This window comes from Galeopterus variegatus, unplaced genomic scaffold, assembly GCF_000696425.1.
Source record: "Galeopterus variegatus unplaced genomic scaffold, G_variegatus-3.0.2 Scaffold559, whole genome shotgun sequence".
NCBI lineage: Eukaryota > Metazoa > Chordata > Mammalia > Dermoptera > Cynocephalidae > Galeopterus > Galeopterus variegatus.
The window spans coordinates 115750-130999 of NW_007726670.1; positions in this window are offsets into that span (position 1 = coordinate 115750).

The following is a 15250-nucleotide window of genomic DNA, read 5'->3' on the forward strand; positions in this document are numbered from 1 at the left end:
CTGGCTATTGAATGGAACCCTAGAATAAATAAATAAACTAACAAATGAAAAAGCAAACACTCAACTTCTGTGGTATTTACTAAAAGACAATGCCGAATAGAAATAAAGTCTCTCATGAATGGGTCTTACTTAAAATGGCTCGATTGAAAACCTTCTAGAATTTTAAGCATCGAAAGTGACTTTTAACAACTCAAAACTATAGCAAATTGAGAAAGACACAGGTCTTTCCAGTCCATTATTTTAGAAAAGTCAATTTTTTCTGCTGTGATTTAGGAAATATTCTTTGACTCAGAATCTTCCAGGTTTTGGGGTTTTTTTGTTTTTTGGTTTGTTTGTTTGTTTGTTTGTTTTTTCTTTTTCTGGACATTCTAAAATGGGCTGCCTTGGGCTCAGAGTGAAATGGGCATTTTACGAGGGCGATTAGCAAGAAACAAAAGTGGGGTTCAGTTTGCCGTTTTATTCTGCATCACTGGAAAGAGAGAAAAGAAGGGTCATGGATGTCTGTGACAGGACTACTAATAAATATTCAAAATCTGTTTTTCCTTTCCTCTTCACTAACAAAACCCCTATATCTTGGCAGGTGGTAATTTGCCAACTTAAAAAAAGAAAGATACATTTCTCATTTTCCTTTGCAGTTAGAGTGGCCTATGACACATAGCTGGAAAATGTTGATCAGGGTTTTCTGGAAAGTTCTTTAAAGAAAGCTGACTCAACTGAGAGGTTCATCCTTCAAGCCTTGCCCTTCATAACATGGACCTAATAGCTGGAGATGCAGCTGCTGTCTTGCAACTATGAGGAAAAGACCCCCAAAATTATAAACATCCTGACCCTGACAGACATCCTTCAGCTGCTGAGCCCATGCTAGAAGCTGCCTCCTTCTGAAATGTCTTATTAAATGAAAAAAATAAAACATTTGTTTAAACCACAATGGTCTGGACTCTACTGCTTGGAATTTCTAACTGACCGACGGTCCCTTGTTTTCAACTTGCCTTTTTAGTGGGAGATTTTGGATTTTCAAATAAGATTAATCTGGGAAATCACAAAGCAAAGATTGATGAGTATTTACTGTGGATTTTTAATAAGTGTGCTTATTCTAAGTCTCAGATTCACTTAATTTCAGCCACACACTCTGAAAGAGTTTAAGAGTATGTAAAAATTTTGTCATCTCTCATGTATGGAAGACGAATATTTGCTCTAAAATGTTTACTTGTACACAGAGTTAGAAATAGTAAAGCATCATCTATGTACCCCCAGCAATTTAAGAAACAAAACATCACCAACACAGCTGAAGTCCCCGTGTACATCTTCCCATCAAATCCTCTTTTTCCCCTACACTAAAGTAACCACTTCTCTAAATTGTGTTCATCATTTCTTTACACTTTGTACTCTCCAAGCAACATATAATATCTCAGGTGGTTACAAAAAAAAATAGACTCTGGACCTACCTTCCTGGGTTCAAATCCCTGCTCTGACACTTAATAGCTGGGTTACCTTAAGCATTACTTAACCTCTCTGTGCCTTGGTTTCCTCATTGTGAAATGGGGATAACAATATAGTACTTACCTCATAGACTCATGGTAAGGATTGCACGACCTAACGAATATAAAATCTGCCATCTAGTAAAGGCTTTATAAGTACGTATTATTATTATTATTATTATGAGAATAAATATAGTTTTCTACACAAATATTTTATTTAGATCCCCAAGCAATTTTTTTTAATTGTTATGTCTTCTTCCCCCCCACCCCCTGGTTTTTTTGTGTGTGTGTGTGTGAATTTATTTATTTATTTTTAGCTCCCACCAATAAGTGAGAACATGTGGTATTTCTTTTTCTGTACCTGTTTCACTTAATATTATTCTCTCAAGGTCCATCCATGTTGTTGCAAATGGCAGTATTTCATTCTTTTTTATAGCAGAGTAGTATTCCATTGTGTAGATATACCACAATTTCCGTATCCACTCATCTGATGATGGACATTTGGGCTGGTTCCAACTCTTGGCTATTGTAAAGAGTGCTGCAATGAACATTGGGGAACAGGTATACCTTTGACTTGATGATTTCCATTCTTCTGGATATATTCCCAGCAGTGGGATAGCTGGGTCATATGCTAGATCTATCTGCAATTGTTTGAGGAACCTCCATACCATTTAGATCCCCAAACAATTTTTAATTATAAACCATAATCTAATGCAAAGATTAGTGCACTTACAAAAAATTATATGAAACATAATTTTTTATATTTGATCTCACATATGATAAATATAAAAATTTTTTCACAAATAGAACTTCTCTCACCTGCACAGTTTCCATTCTGGTGGCCACATCAGAAATCCAGGTGACATCACGCTCATGTGATTCTCCCTCGCCTCCTCTTCTCTCCATCCCCACTGCCACCTCCTGGTCTTGGCCACTCATTCCCTCTTGCCTGGATCTCGCATGACAGTCACCTGTCTCCAGACTGCTTCCCTTAACAGTATCCAATTCACTCTCTGCAAAGCAGCCAGAGTGCTCCTTCATGGGGAAAACAATAAATCTGTCATGTTATACTCCCTTACAGACCTTCAGACTTTCCAAATTGCCCAACAGGGCTGATGAGACCCCACCTCACCCACTGCCTGGCATCACTACTTCATTCCAGTCATCACCAACCCCAGTGCATCTGGCCAGGTCCAGGGAGCTCACCTTCCCCTCAGCTCTGCACATTCAGGGCACCCTCCCCAGTCATTTTCCATCCATCCCTGCCACCCTGCACCCCTTCCACCCACAAACTCTCCCCTTCTTGGAAGTTGTGCCTAGCACTTCACTCCCTCCTGGAAGACCTCATTCCCCAAGCCCAGGTCAGGTGGGCACCCACAGCATGCAGCACTCCCCGTTGTAGCCACGCATCCCTCTATGACCTGGTTATGCATCTGACGCCCCCTCTATGCCCCAGGCTCTGAAGGGCAGGCTGGAATTAATGCTGGTCATCGTTGGCAAGCAGGAGCCCAGGGTGGGTGAGTGCGGGAATGATCGAGATACGCAGCACGCTCCTGCCTTACACACTCTGAGTCCCCTCTTTATATTATCCCTTAGAGTCCATCTTTCTTCTGCTCCCTTGACCTAATATATTTGATCTCTCAGAGAGTGATAAGGAGTAACATTTAAAAGACAAATGAATCTTGTTACTGGTGAAGGAAGAGGAAATTAACACTCAGTGTTAATGAAACTCTAAGCAAAGCTTTTGGGGGGAAGGTAACTGAACCGTATCCAACCAAATTGCAAATTTAAAAATACTTTGACCCCCAAACTCCCCTTCTTGAACAATATCCTGCAGAAAAAACTAGGATATATGTCCTTAGAAGCATTTATTAGAATGTTCATTATCTATAACAGAAAATCTAGGAGTCACTTAAATAATCCTTTAATACAGAAATGGTTAAATGAATTAAATCATATTTATTATAGAAAAACTCGAACATATTATTAAGTGAAAAAACTTGGAATATATTACATATAATAGGTTACAATGTTTGTAACGAACAATGTAAATATGAGTGTATAAATGAATACAGACAAGTCTGAAAAATACATTATTAGCAGTTATTGCCTCTGAGCCAGTGTGAGCTTGTAGGGGAACTGGAGGAGGAAAAGAGGGATTTTAATTTTTTAACATGTTTTCTGTACTGCTTAAATCTTATGCTGAACATATACTTGGATATTACCTGCTATTTTACCCCAAAATAAATTCTTAATTTCAAAAAATAATAAAAGTGGTAGAAGTCCTGGGTCTATAAAGTTAATGATCATAGATGCAAAGAATGAAAAGAGGTGAAAATTGACCAGGTTTTTTTTTTTTTTTTTTTTTTTTCTTTCTTTCTTCTAAAGACACCATATGTCTTATGAAACTTATGAAATTTGTCTTGTGAAACAGTCTTATGAAACAAGAATGAGAAGTAAGGATCGGTTTTATTATTCTCATTTAAAATCTGAGGGAAAAATAAATCCAGCTCAGAGAAAATAAATGACCACACATTGCCCCTTCCTACAACAAAGATTTACCAAGCCCTTAGGACATTACTTAAATTCTCTGAGCCTCAATTGCCTCATCTTTAAAACAGAAAAAAATGAATATATGTCTTATGAAACTTATGAAATTTGTCTTGTGAAACAGTCTTATGAAACAAGAATGAGAAGTAAGGATCGGTTTTATTATTCTCATTTAAAATCTGAGGGAAAAATAAATCCAGCTCAGAGAAAATAAATGACCACACATTGCCCCTTCCTACAACAAAGATTTACCAAGCCCTTAGGACATTACTTAAATTCTCTGAGCCTCAATTGCCTCATCTTTAAAACAGAAAAAAATGAATTCATGTTATTCAGATGATTAAATGAAAGCAAATATTGAAATCTCTCAGCACAGCACTTGGCCCATAAAAGCATTTGTAGTTGTCCAAAAATGCCAGAACCAACTTTCTCTCTTTATTAGTTTCTGTGTATCTTAACCATTCTGTAATTCACTATGCAATATCTAGATGCAAATTTTTCTTTTACATTGCTTGGAACTTTTCAATCTGCTCTCTATGGCTCTATGTCTCTTTCGTGTTATTTATTTCTGTTGCTCTATGCCACATTCAGGGTTAAAAGGGGATGCTACCACTTGCAGCTTCCAATTAACTAATTCTCTCTTTAACTGTCTCTAATTTCTTATTCGCTCTATTCAACTTTTTAAAAAATAACTGTATCTTTTGTGTCCAATATTTCCTATAGGTTCTTTCTTGTATTTAACAACTTTTTTTCAGTTTAAAATCAGTACACTGACTTTAATCTTGTTGACAATTATAAACATATGAAGATACTTTGAAAAGTTTGTGAAAAGATAGAATGAAAATATAACAAATCTTTCCATGAACTTTTGGAAGTACCCTTGTAGTATTTTAAATCCTTTCGGATTTATCTATAGCAGCATAGGTAACATAGCATAGCAGTTAAGTATGAGGGGTTCAGAGCCAGATTGTCTGGGTCAATTTCAGGTCTGTCACTTACTAATTAGGTAATTTGGGGTTACCTTTACTGTACCTCTATTCCCCTTCATAGTCCATACAGTTTTATGGAGACTAAGTGAGCTGATATATAGATCATTTTGATACATATAAAACAGTGCCTGGCACATATTCAGCCTTAAATACACATTATCTATTTCCATTATACATATTTTCTTGCATTTAAATTTTCTCATGTATTAAGTGTACTGACTGCTTCTTGTCACATTGAGTTTCTTCATGTGCTTTTTATTTAAGAGCTCACTTTGCATGGAAGTTTTTCCATGAGGCCCTCCCTGTCAATTGGTATCATGGATATTTCAATCCAGACCTTCCAGTGCCCAATCCTGAAACAGGTCTTACATTACGGGTCTAGGATCCTTGAAATTATAATTTTCATTGTTATACCTCTGCACCATGTAGGAATGTGGAAATAACTTTTAGGCCCAGTTTTTCTGATTCCAAATACCTCTTCTACAGCTACCTCCATCAAAAATGTCCAAAGATGCAAACCAGAACCAGCTTGTGGGGGGTTGAGGAAGGTCAGAAACTTGGAAGTAACAAGTAAAATGGTCACTGTATTAATAAAGTCTGGCTGCCATAATGTTCATCAGCTCTGGAGGCCTGAAAATCCAAGACTGAGATCCAGCAGGTTCAGTGTCTGGTGAGGGCTCTCTTCCTGGCTTACAGATGGCCACCTTCTTACTCTGTGTCCACATGGCCTTTCTTTGGTGCATGTGTGCAGAGAAAGAGATAAAGAGAAAGTGCTCTCTGGTATCTCTTCTTATGAGGACACTAATTCTATCACATAAGGTCCCCATCCTTATGACCTCATATAACCTTAATCACTTCCTTACTCCAAATACAGCCACACTGGGCGGTGGGGCTTCAACATATGAATTTGAGCAGGGGGGAGGGGACGGACATAAACATTCAGTCCATAGCAGTCACACATTCCAGTAACTCAGCCACAAAAAAAGAAAATTATACGGGCTAAAAAAAACTGGGAAATGAGGTCAGCAGAAAAAAATTTTAACACTAAAGAGAGCTGGTCATAAAGATTAAATAAAAGAAGATTGAACGGTACTTGAAGGCATGATTCTGGTCTTAATTGTTTCTATATTTTCAGCACCAAACACTATGCATTCAATGAGCAATTGTGGAATAATCACTGAATGAATAGATAAATAAATGAGAAAAAAGAAGGTTAGCAAGAGAGAGATCAAGGTCGTTAATGAGCCTGGGGAAAAAAGCGTCTTCCTCAAAGGCAAGATAGAATCATGGTTAAGATTTGGGGGCTTTGGTGGTGTTGTCCTGGCTCGATTATTAACTAGCTGTTGGGGCTCCGATAAGTTTCTAACCAACCTGTGCCTTTGTGTTTTCATCTGTAAAATGGAAACAATAGTAGTACTTACTTTATAGGATTGGACAGAGGACAGGCAATATATAAATTCATTTATTCATTCATTCAGGAAAGATGTATACTGTTGAATGGATGCATAGATGGCCACAAAGATGAATGAGAAAAAAAGCATGTTTTTTTTCTTCTTTAGAATATATTTTACTAATGCAGAACTTGACATAATCCCAGCACATGGGAAACTGAGCAATTAAACAGACTCATCTATATCAGGACATCAGTGAAATGTAAAGTCTGGGCAATGATAAGCAAGATTGTATGATTCTGAGTTTGTTGTCATCATTGTTGTTTTAAGTTTCATGATTTTCTAGTAAGTTAAAGGTCAAATCAGATCTACATGCAAACACTGAGTTTCCAGCGGGGATTACCACTGAAGAAAACAAAATGAAAGTTGATATTTTCTTCTGGAAAAGGAGGAAATTTAGGGTTTGTTTAGAGGACAAGATAAATTGCAGCCAATGCTGATAATCCCCCAATATCACCTGGAGTCAGGTGGCTTTCACCTTCTGAAATGCAGCCAGAGCTGCTCTTGTTTGGAACCACCAGCTCTGTGATCTGACTTGGTGCTGAAAGAATTGTAAGGATGTGAGGACGAGCTTATGGTATGATCGTAACATAAATATGTCCATGTTCAACTAAAGGTGAGATAAATGCCAGTGGCCATGGTGTTGAAGCTGAGGATCTGATCATGTCTTTTTCACCTGATTAGTGACATAAGAAAGCACAGTGTAACCAAAAGAACAGTACACTTGAGTTCAAAAAACCTAGGGTGAAGATTGCTGTTACTTTGCTGGGTTGCCTCAAGGAAACCACACAACTTCTATGATCCTCATTTTCTATGAAACACATGTGCAATAATTCCTGCCATGCCTTACTCATGAGAATTAAGTAAATTAATAACAAGAATATTACTTTGTGAGTCAGCAACCTACCTGGGCAAAAGTGTAACAGTTGTGAAGGCTGAGGTTGCCTTTAGAGTTTTATGAGAGGAGTTAATTTTCATGTTCCTAAAACCTTGGAAGTTGGGGCACTGGGCATGAGAAGGGGCTCAGTGCTAATCAACATTTTCTAGGCTGAATGGGGTGAGAAAAGGCCCTGCTGGGAATCCTTACAGGTCATGTAGAAGGGAAGGGTGAGAATAAGAAAAGTTAAGGGCTTGGAGACTACTATGGACTGAATCTTTGTGCCCCCACAATTTACATGTCTAAATCCTAAGCCCCGTTTTGATGGTATTTGGATGTAATTATGTCATGAGGGTGGAGCCTTCATGAGTGAGATTAGTTTCCTTAAAAGAAGAGCACACAAGTACACTCTCTCCCTCTGCCTTTCTCTCTGGCCCCCATTTTCCTCCATGCAAAACTACATGAGAAGACACCATCTACGAACCAAGACATAGGCCCTCCCCGGTCACCAGATCTACCAGCCCTTGACCTTGCACTTCCCGGCCTCTAGAACTGTAAAATATATATGTTCGTTGTTTAAGCTACACAGTCCACAGGATTTTTGTCTTAGTTGCCCGAATGGACTGAGACAGAGATGTATCAGGACCTACTGTTTGAAGGCCAAGGAATTGAGACCAACAGGTAAAGTGGATATAAAATTGCCATTCTCAATCTTAAAACTTGATCCCAAGTACTAAAACTGGCATTTGAGGACAGCTCCTGGTCTACCAATCAAGCTGGCTGTGTTGTGGGAACCTCATCACCCGGTCACAGCATCTCAGAGTTGGAAAGAACCACAATGGCCAAAAGGAGAGCCACGGTCACTCGCTTGATACCATCAGCTCCACCAAGTCCTCGTGGAGTTTGATTTTAGGTGGCTTACAGACACACAGCATAAAAAAAAAAAAAAGGATTCCCACGTTGAATATCTTTTACCCTTTTTGATTACGTTTAACTGAAAGTCTCTGGTGCACACTAGGATGACTGGAGCCCCTTTCTGATATTTGCAAATCTCCCTTTATGCCTGACTCCTATAGTAGGCAAAAGTATGTAATGTACTCTCATTGTACATTTTACAGTTACCTTCTCCTTGTGGCATGGGATCCTGACTTTTCATTTGCAATAGTGATATAAAATATCCTTTTTAAGTAAATATACTTAAGTTTAAGGTTAGTTAGGGGGAAATATTGAATAAATAAAAATGCAAGTGGTACTTGACTATGGCAGAGAATGGTGCCTTAATACACAGATGATGGACGTTTAGACAATAACTTAAACAGAGCCTCAAGGGTGAGGCCGGTGGGGAAGCAGAAAGAGAACTCGCGTTTCTGGAGTGTTTGCTACGTGCCCAGGCATTGGGTTAGACACTGTTTATATTCTGTGCAATTGACGTACATAGTGAATTTATAAAAGCAATATAGCAGAGTGGTTTAAAAGTGCACTTACTACTTGCGGCACCTTGGGAAAGAGACTGAAACCACTTACTACTTGCGGCACCTTGGGAAAGAGACCAAAACTCTCTGAGTCTCAGTTTAATGTTGCCATATTTAGTAAATGAAAATACAGGATGCCCAGTTAAATTGAAATTTCAGGTAAACAATGAAAAATTTAGCGTAAGTATGTCCTGAGCAATTTGGGAGACACTTTTTTTTGACATTTTTTTGTATATTTGAAAGGTGTACAACATGATGTTTTGATATACATATACATAGTGAAATGATTACTATAATTGAACAAATTAATGTATCCATCATTTCAAATAGCTGTTTGTGTGTGTGTGGCCAGAGCCCCTAAAATATACCCTTTTTGCAAACCTCCTGAATACAATATTATTGACTACGGCCCTCATGTTGTAGGTTAGATCTCTAGACTTGTCATTCTACATATCTGCACCTTTGTACCCTGTGAACTACGTCTTTCCCATTCTCTCCCTCCACCTGCCAACCCCCCACCCCTGGTAACCAACCACCCTTTTATTCTCTATCTCTGTGTATTCATAAATTTTTCTTTCTTAGATTCCACATACAAAAGAGATAATGGAGTATTTTCTTTCTGTGTCTGCCTTATCTCACTAAGCATAATGTCCTCCAGGTTCATCCAGATATGGCAAATGCAGGATTTCCTTCTTTTTCAAGGCTGAATAATGCCCCCATGTGTATATATACACCGCAGCTTCTTTATCCACCTATGTGTCTGTTGTTTCCATCTCTTGGCTGTGATGAATAATGCTGCAATAAACACAGGAGTGCAGATATCTTTACAAGGCGGTGATTTCACTTCCTTTTGGTGCATACTCAGAAGAGGGACGGCTGGGTCATATGGTGGTTCTACTTTTAACTTCTTTACAAACCCTCACACTGTTTTGCACAGTGACTGCACCAGTCTACATTCCCACCGCCAGTGCCAGGCTCCCTATTCTGCACACCTTCACCAACACTTGTCATCTCTGGTCTTTTTGATAATAGCCACACGAACAGGTGGGAGGTGATATCTCATTGTGGTTTTGATCTGCATTTCCCTGATGGTTAGTGATGCTGAGCATCTTGTCCATAGACCTATGAGCCATTTTTGTGTCTTTTCTGGAGAAATGTCTATTCCGGTTCTTTGCCCATTTTTTAATCTAGTTATTTGTGTTTCTGCTATTGAGTTGTGTAAGTTCCTTATATATTTTGGAAATCAATCCCTTGTCAGATATTAGGTTTACAAATATTTTTTCCCAGTTTATAGACTGCCTTACCATTTTGTTGATTGTTTCCTTCAGTGTGCAGAGCTTTTTAGTTCGATGTGGTCCCATTTATATATCTTTGCTTTTATAGCCTGAGCTTTTAGTGTGACATCCAGAAAAACATTGCCAATGCCAATGTCAAAAACCTTTTCCCCTATGTCTTTTTTTTTTAGGAGTTGTATGGTTTCAGGTCTTACATTTATATCTTTCACCCATTTTGAGTTGATTTTTCTATATGGTATAAGATAAGGCATATGAATCAGAAAGAAAGTTAAATTATCTTTATTTGCAGATGACATGATCCTATATGCATAAAACCCCAATGACTCCACAAAAAAAAAAAAAATCTTAGAACTGATAGATGAATTCAGTTAAGTTGCAGGATACAACATCAACACTCAAAAAACAGTTGTATTTTCTACACAAATAATGACCTATCCAAAAAAGAAATCAATAAAACAATCCCATTTACAATAGCATCAAAAAACAAAACATTTAGCTATAAATGTAACTAAGGAAGTGAAAGATCTATATACTGAAAACTATAAAATTCTAATGGAAGAAACTGAAAACAAATAAATGGAAGGATATGCCATGTTTATGAATTGGAAGAATTAATATTATTAAAATGTCCATATTGCCCAAAGCAATATATAAATTTAATGCAATCCCTAAACTGTAAGGGTATTCTTCACAGAAATAGAAAAAAACATTCCAAAATTTGTATGGAATCACAAAAGACCTCTAATAGCGAAAGCAATTCTGAGAAAGAAAAACAAAGTTGGAGACATCACACTTCCCGATCTTAAATTATATTACAAACTGTAGTCATCAAAATGTACAGTGTGAGCATAAAAACAGACAGAAAGCAATTCTGAGAAAGAAAAACAAAGTTGGAGACATCACACTTCCCAATCTTAAATTATATTACAAACTGTAGTCATCAAAATGTACAGTGTGAGCATAAAAACAGACACAGACCAACAGAATAGAATTGAAAGCCCAGGAATAAGCCCGAACACACATGGTTCAACTACACTTTGACAAAGGGCACCAAGAAGACACAATGGGGAAAGGATAGTCTTTTCAGTAAATGGTGCTGAAAAACTGAAAAAACAGGGTTTCCAGTTTTTGGGCCCTTATCTTTGGGACATACTTACACTAAAAAAAAATTTTTTTTTATCCGAGATTCAGATTTAACCGGGTATCCTGGCAGCCCTTCCTCAGTTTCCTTCCCTGCAACAGGGGGATAAGTCTCTACCACATAAATAGTTAATACAAGTAAAGTATTTAGAACAGTGCCTGGCACATGGTAAGTGCTTGATAACGGTTTTATTATTACCCTTCTAATCTTCTCATAAGGTGGCCATTAAAATTCTGCCCCTGGGACACCTCCATGGAACTCCAGGGCTCCCTGGCACACAGTTCAAAAACCCATTTATCTCAACCCAACCCCTATTTTGAGAAAACCAATGAAGCTCCCTGAGTGCAGGGACCAAGCCTGTGTTCCTCACTTGCATGTCCCCAGCAAGAGCACGAGGCCTACATCGAGTTGAAGCTCGGTTCATACAGACTGAGTAGACCACTCGAGATCATCTTGCAGATGAATAAGGTCAAAATAAGGACTGAGTGGCCCGTGACCAGCCTGATGCTTGAATCCACCAATTAGTATTTACTGATGATGGTGTTTAGGTCTTAATGAGCATATAGTCTGGCTAAAAAGATAAACACCAAAAACCTCCAGAAAACAAGAGACGACAGCATCGAAGAGATGACTGATTCATGTTGTCCGTCTGGAGCCTTTATGGATGTGGTTGTTCTGTTCGGAGCTCATCCTGGCCCCATTCTGAAGGCTGCATCCTGATACTGCCGGTTCACACTGCCCTACTGAATTCTCTGGATTGACTTCTGCAATGAATTTATGTACGTGCTTAAATAAGGGCCAGCAACTGTTGGCTTAGCACCTACTGTGAAATTAGCCCTGCTCAAGGCACGGGGGTAATTCAGAAAAGTGTTTAAGCCAGTGTGTGAGCTCCAGCGCTGCACAGTCAGGCTAAAAAAATGAGATGAGTACTTTAAGCCTCCAGGAAACAAAAGATAAAGCATAACATTGAATGAGGAGGAGAAAGTTGGTGTGTCCTGTGTGGCCCCCAGGGAGAAAATTAGGATAAGTGCAGAAAAATCATAAGGAGGCATATTTAAAAGTGGTTTCTAACAAATAGAACGATCTAAAGACAGAGTGGATGGCACAGGGAAGCAGAGTCCCCCGTTGCTGGAGGCGTACAAGGGAAATCTGGACACTCCTTCATGGGAATCTTGTACACAGAAGTCCAACCAAAGCTGGAAGTGCTGGTCTTTGTGGTTGCTCTTCATCCAGAGGCTCCATGAGTCTGCATCCGATATGAGATGTAACTGGTATCCAACTTGCATCCTTCAATTTGGGGTGGTTCACATTGCCCAAGGATTGAGTCTGCATCTGAGACGTGATAACGTGCTTGACAGCAAAGCTGAGACTGGGCTCGAGCTCACGTGAATTGCCCTCTCTGTATCTTCTAAGTGGGCGGTGCAGGCAAAGGCACGTGCATGCCAGCAGGAAGGGGACAGTTCTCCTCTTCTCCTCCTCAGGGCTATTTGCATTCCAAGCAGAGCTAAATTGTGCCCAGACTGTGCCATTTGCAGGGATTGTTTTACATCAGTACTGTGGTGCTTGACAGCAAAGCTGAGACTGGGCTCAAGCACACGTGAGTTGCCCTCTCTGTATCTTCTAAGTGGGGGGTGCAGGCAAAGGCACGTGCATGCCAGCAGGAAGGGGACAGTTCTCCTCTTCTCCTCCTCAAGGCTATTTGCATTCCCAGCAGAGCTAAATTGTGCCCAGACTGTGCCATTTGCAGGGATTGTTTTACATCAGTACTGTGACATGATTGTGCAAAGCTTCTTTTTTTAATTTTTTTTTTTTTTTTTTTTTCAACATTAGGAGATACTATCTGGGTTATGCCAGAACCATCTGGAAAGGCAGAAAGGCACACTGCCTGCTGCCTGGTTCCTCTGCTCTGCTCAGCAGGCCTGGCATGACACATGAAATGCCACAGCCCTCATCAGCCACAACTGTCCCTTCTCCTGCTGCCTGCAGGTGTCCCCACCTTGGCTGTAGACACCAGTGAAACACCCTTCTGCACAGTTCAACCTCTTCTTGGGCCTTCTCCCCATTTTGTCAGCAAGAGAGATACTGCCTCCATAGGTTTCAGCAATTTTTTTTTTAATTACTGTTTTTAACAAGAAGCTTCAGTACTTATCTGTGGGTAGGAGAAAGTTGGATAGCTAGAATACAACCTCAACCACTGTTCCCTTCGGACATGTGTGTCTGCCACCAACCCACTCCCACCACCTCCATATACCACACACATTCACCACCCAAACTAGCGAAGACTTGTCCAACAAACTGGATCCTCTCTGCTGGCCAGAGAGTCTGAAAGTGGCCAAGCAAAGTCCTGAATGTCGTGTAGAAAAGCCCAAGTACTTGAGTCTTCTTTGATGTGTATAGAGACAACATCACAGAGGAGGCTGCAAATGCAAACATTGGCTTTTTTTTAAGAGAAAAAAAATACATATGCCTTGTTTATAAACAGCAAAGAAAAAAAGAAGATGAAATACCTGGAAAATACATATTTACCAGAAAAAAAAAAAACAGATCCTGGTGATTCTTTTTAATTGGGTTGGAAGGGGTTACTTCATTATGCAGCAAATTAGAAAATTCATAATTTATCATTGCACCCAGTCGAAATGCCACCCAACTGAGTCGCACCCCTGTGAAAACCATCACATAGTAGCAAACTGTCAAGCCTGCTGCAGCCGACGGGCAAAATTAATATGCAAATGTATGCAAGAAATTAAAAAGCAGAATTACCCAGGCAAATGAGGTAGCTATACTTGAATTGTTAGAATTATGAATAATTACTGCGAATTTTCTGCTCCTAATATAACTTGTTTTTTGATAAACAAAGACTTAATTATCGAGATGCGCTGGAGAATTTCCGTGGCGCTCATTAATCTTGCAAAAAAAACAAGTCCCTGGTGCCCAAGCCGTAATGAAGAGCGCGTGCCCTGAATCTTCAGAAAGATCACAGGCACCAGGGTGCCAGGGCTGGAGAAAAAAATGACAGTGCCAATGTCCCCTCCTGTACCCTGGAGTGTCATAACGTCTTCCACTAACTATCAAAGGGACTTATTTATGCCAGCAGCTGAGCTATAAGTCCAATTTACGATGCCTTGAGCAGTGGTGAAATGATCTGTTGATGTGCGGTGGAAATGCCATCTTGCAGTGGCACGCTGGTCCCAATGATACCAACATGATGAGGACCCTGCGCTCCAGCGCTAATGGATGCCGCGTGACAGACTGTAATCCGCAAGAGGGACCATCTTTTAGGACCGATCTCGATGGTTCTCCATTAATCTTGGTTGTGCAGCTCACTGGTGTCCATGGGAACAAGGGCATTACCATAAACACTGCTTTTAAATTTTCCCATTAAGAGTGGCAACTCGGAGGAGCAAGACTGGGCACCAACTGACCAGGACAGTGGACGTGAAGCCTTTACTGTCTCTAACGACCAGTGCCCGAGCCTGTTGGGTGGACCAAGCAGGCATCCTTCTTTCTGGTTGGGGGTCTGGGCAGTCTGGGGGGGGGCTGTTTCCCAGCCTGAGAAGCCATAGGCCTGCTGGGAGCTGAGCTCATTTAGCAGAGCCCACAGAGGGGCATCCCCCCCAGGTCCTCCCAGCACAGAGCCGAGGGGGCCTGCTGAGCGCGTATTATTACTTAAAACCTGGCATCTAAGTGGGAATGACTGAGTTCCCGTCATCATTAGGCCGATTAGCGCCATGATAAACCCTCACAGATCATAAGGCAAAATTACAAAACATCACTTCTGGAGCTTTGAGCTGATGGAAGGAGCTCCCGACTGCCTGAATTTCCAGACACCTCCTTTCTGAATTCAGGTCCCCTAATACCCTGATGTCTTGACAGAACCATTTCACTGTGTGGGCAAATTGTCACCTTTTACACCAGGGCATCTGTCATTTTTATATTCGATGTCGCCTCTCCTTCCTCCTCTCTCGCCTGCTCTCTCTCTCCCCCCCCCCCCCCCCCC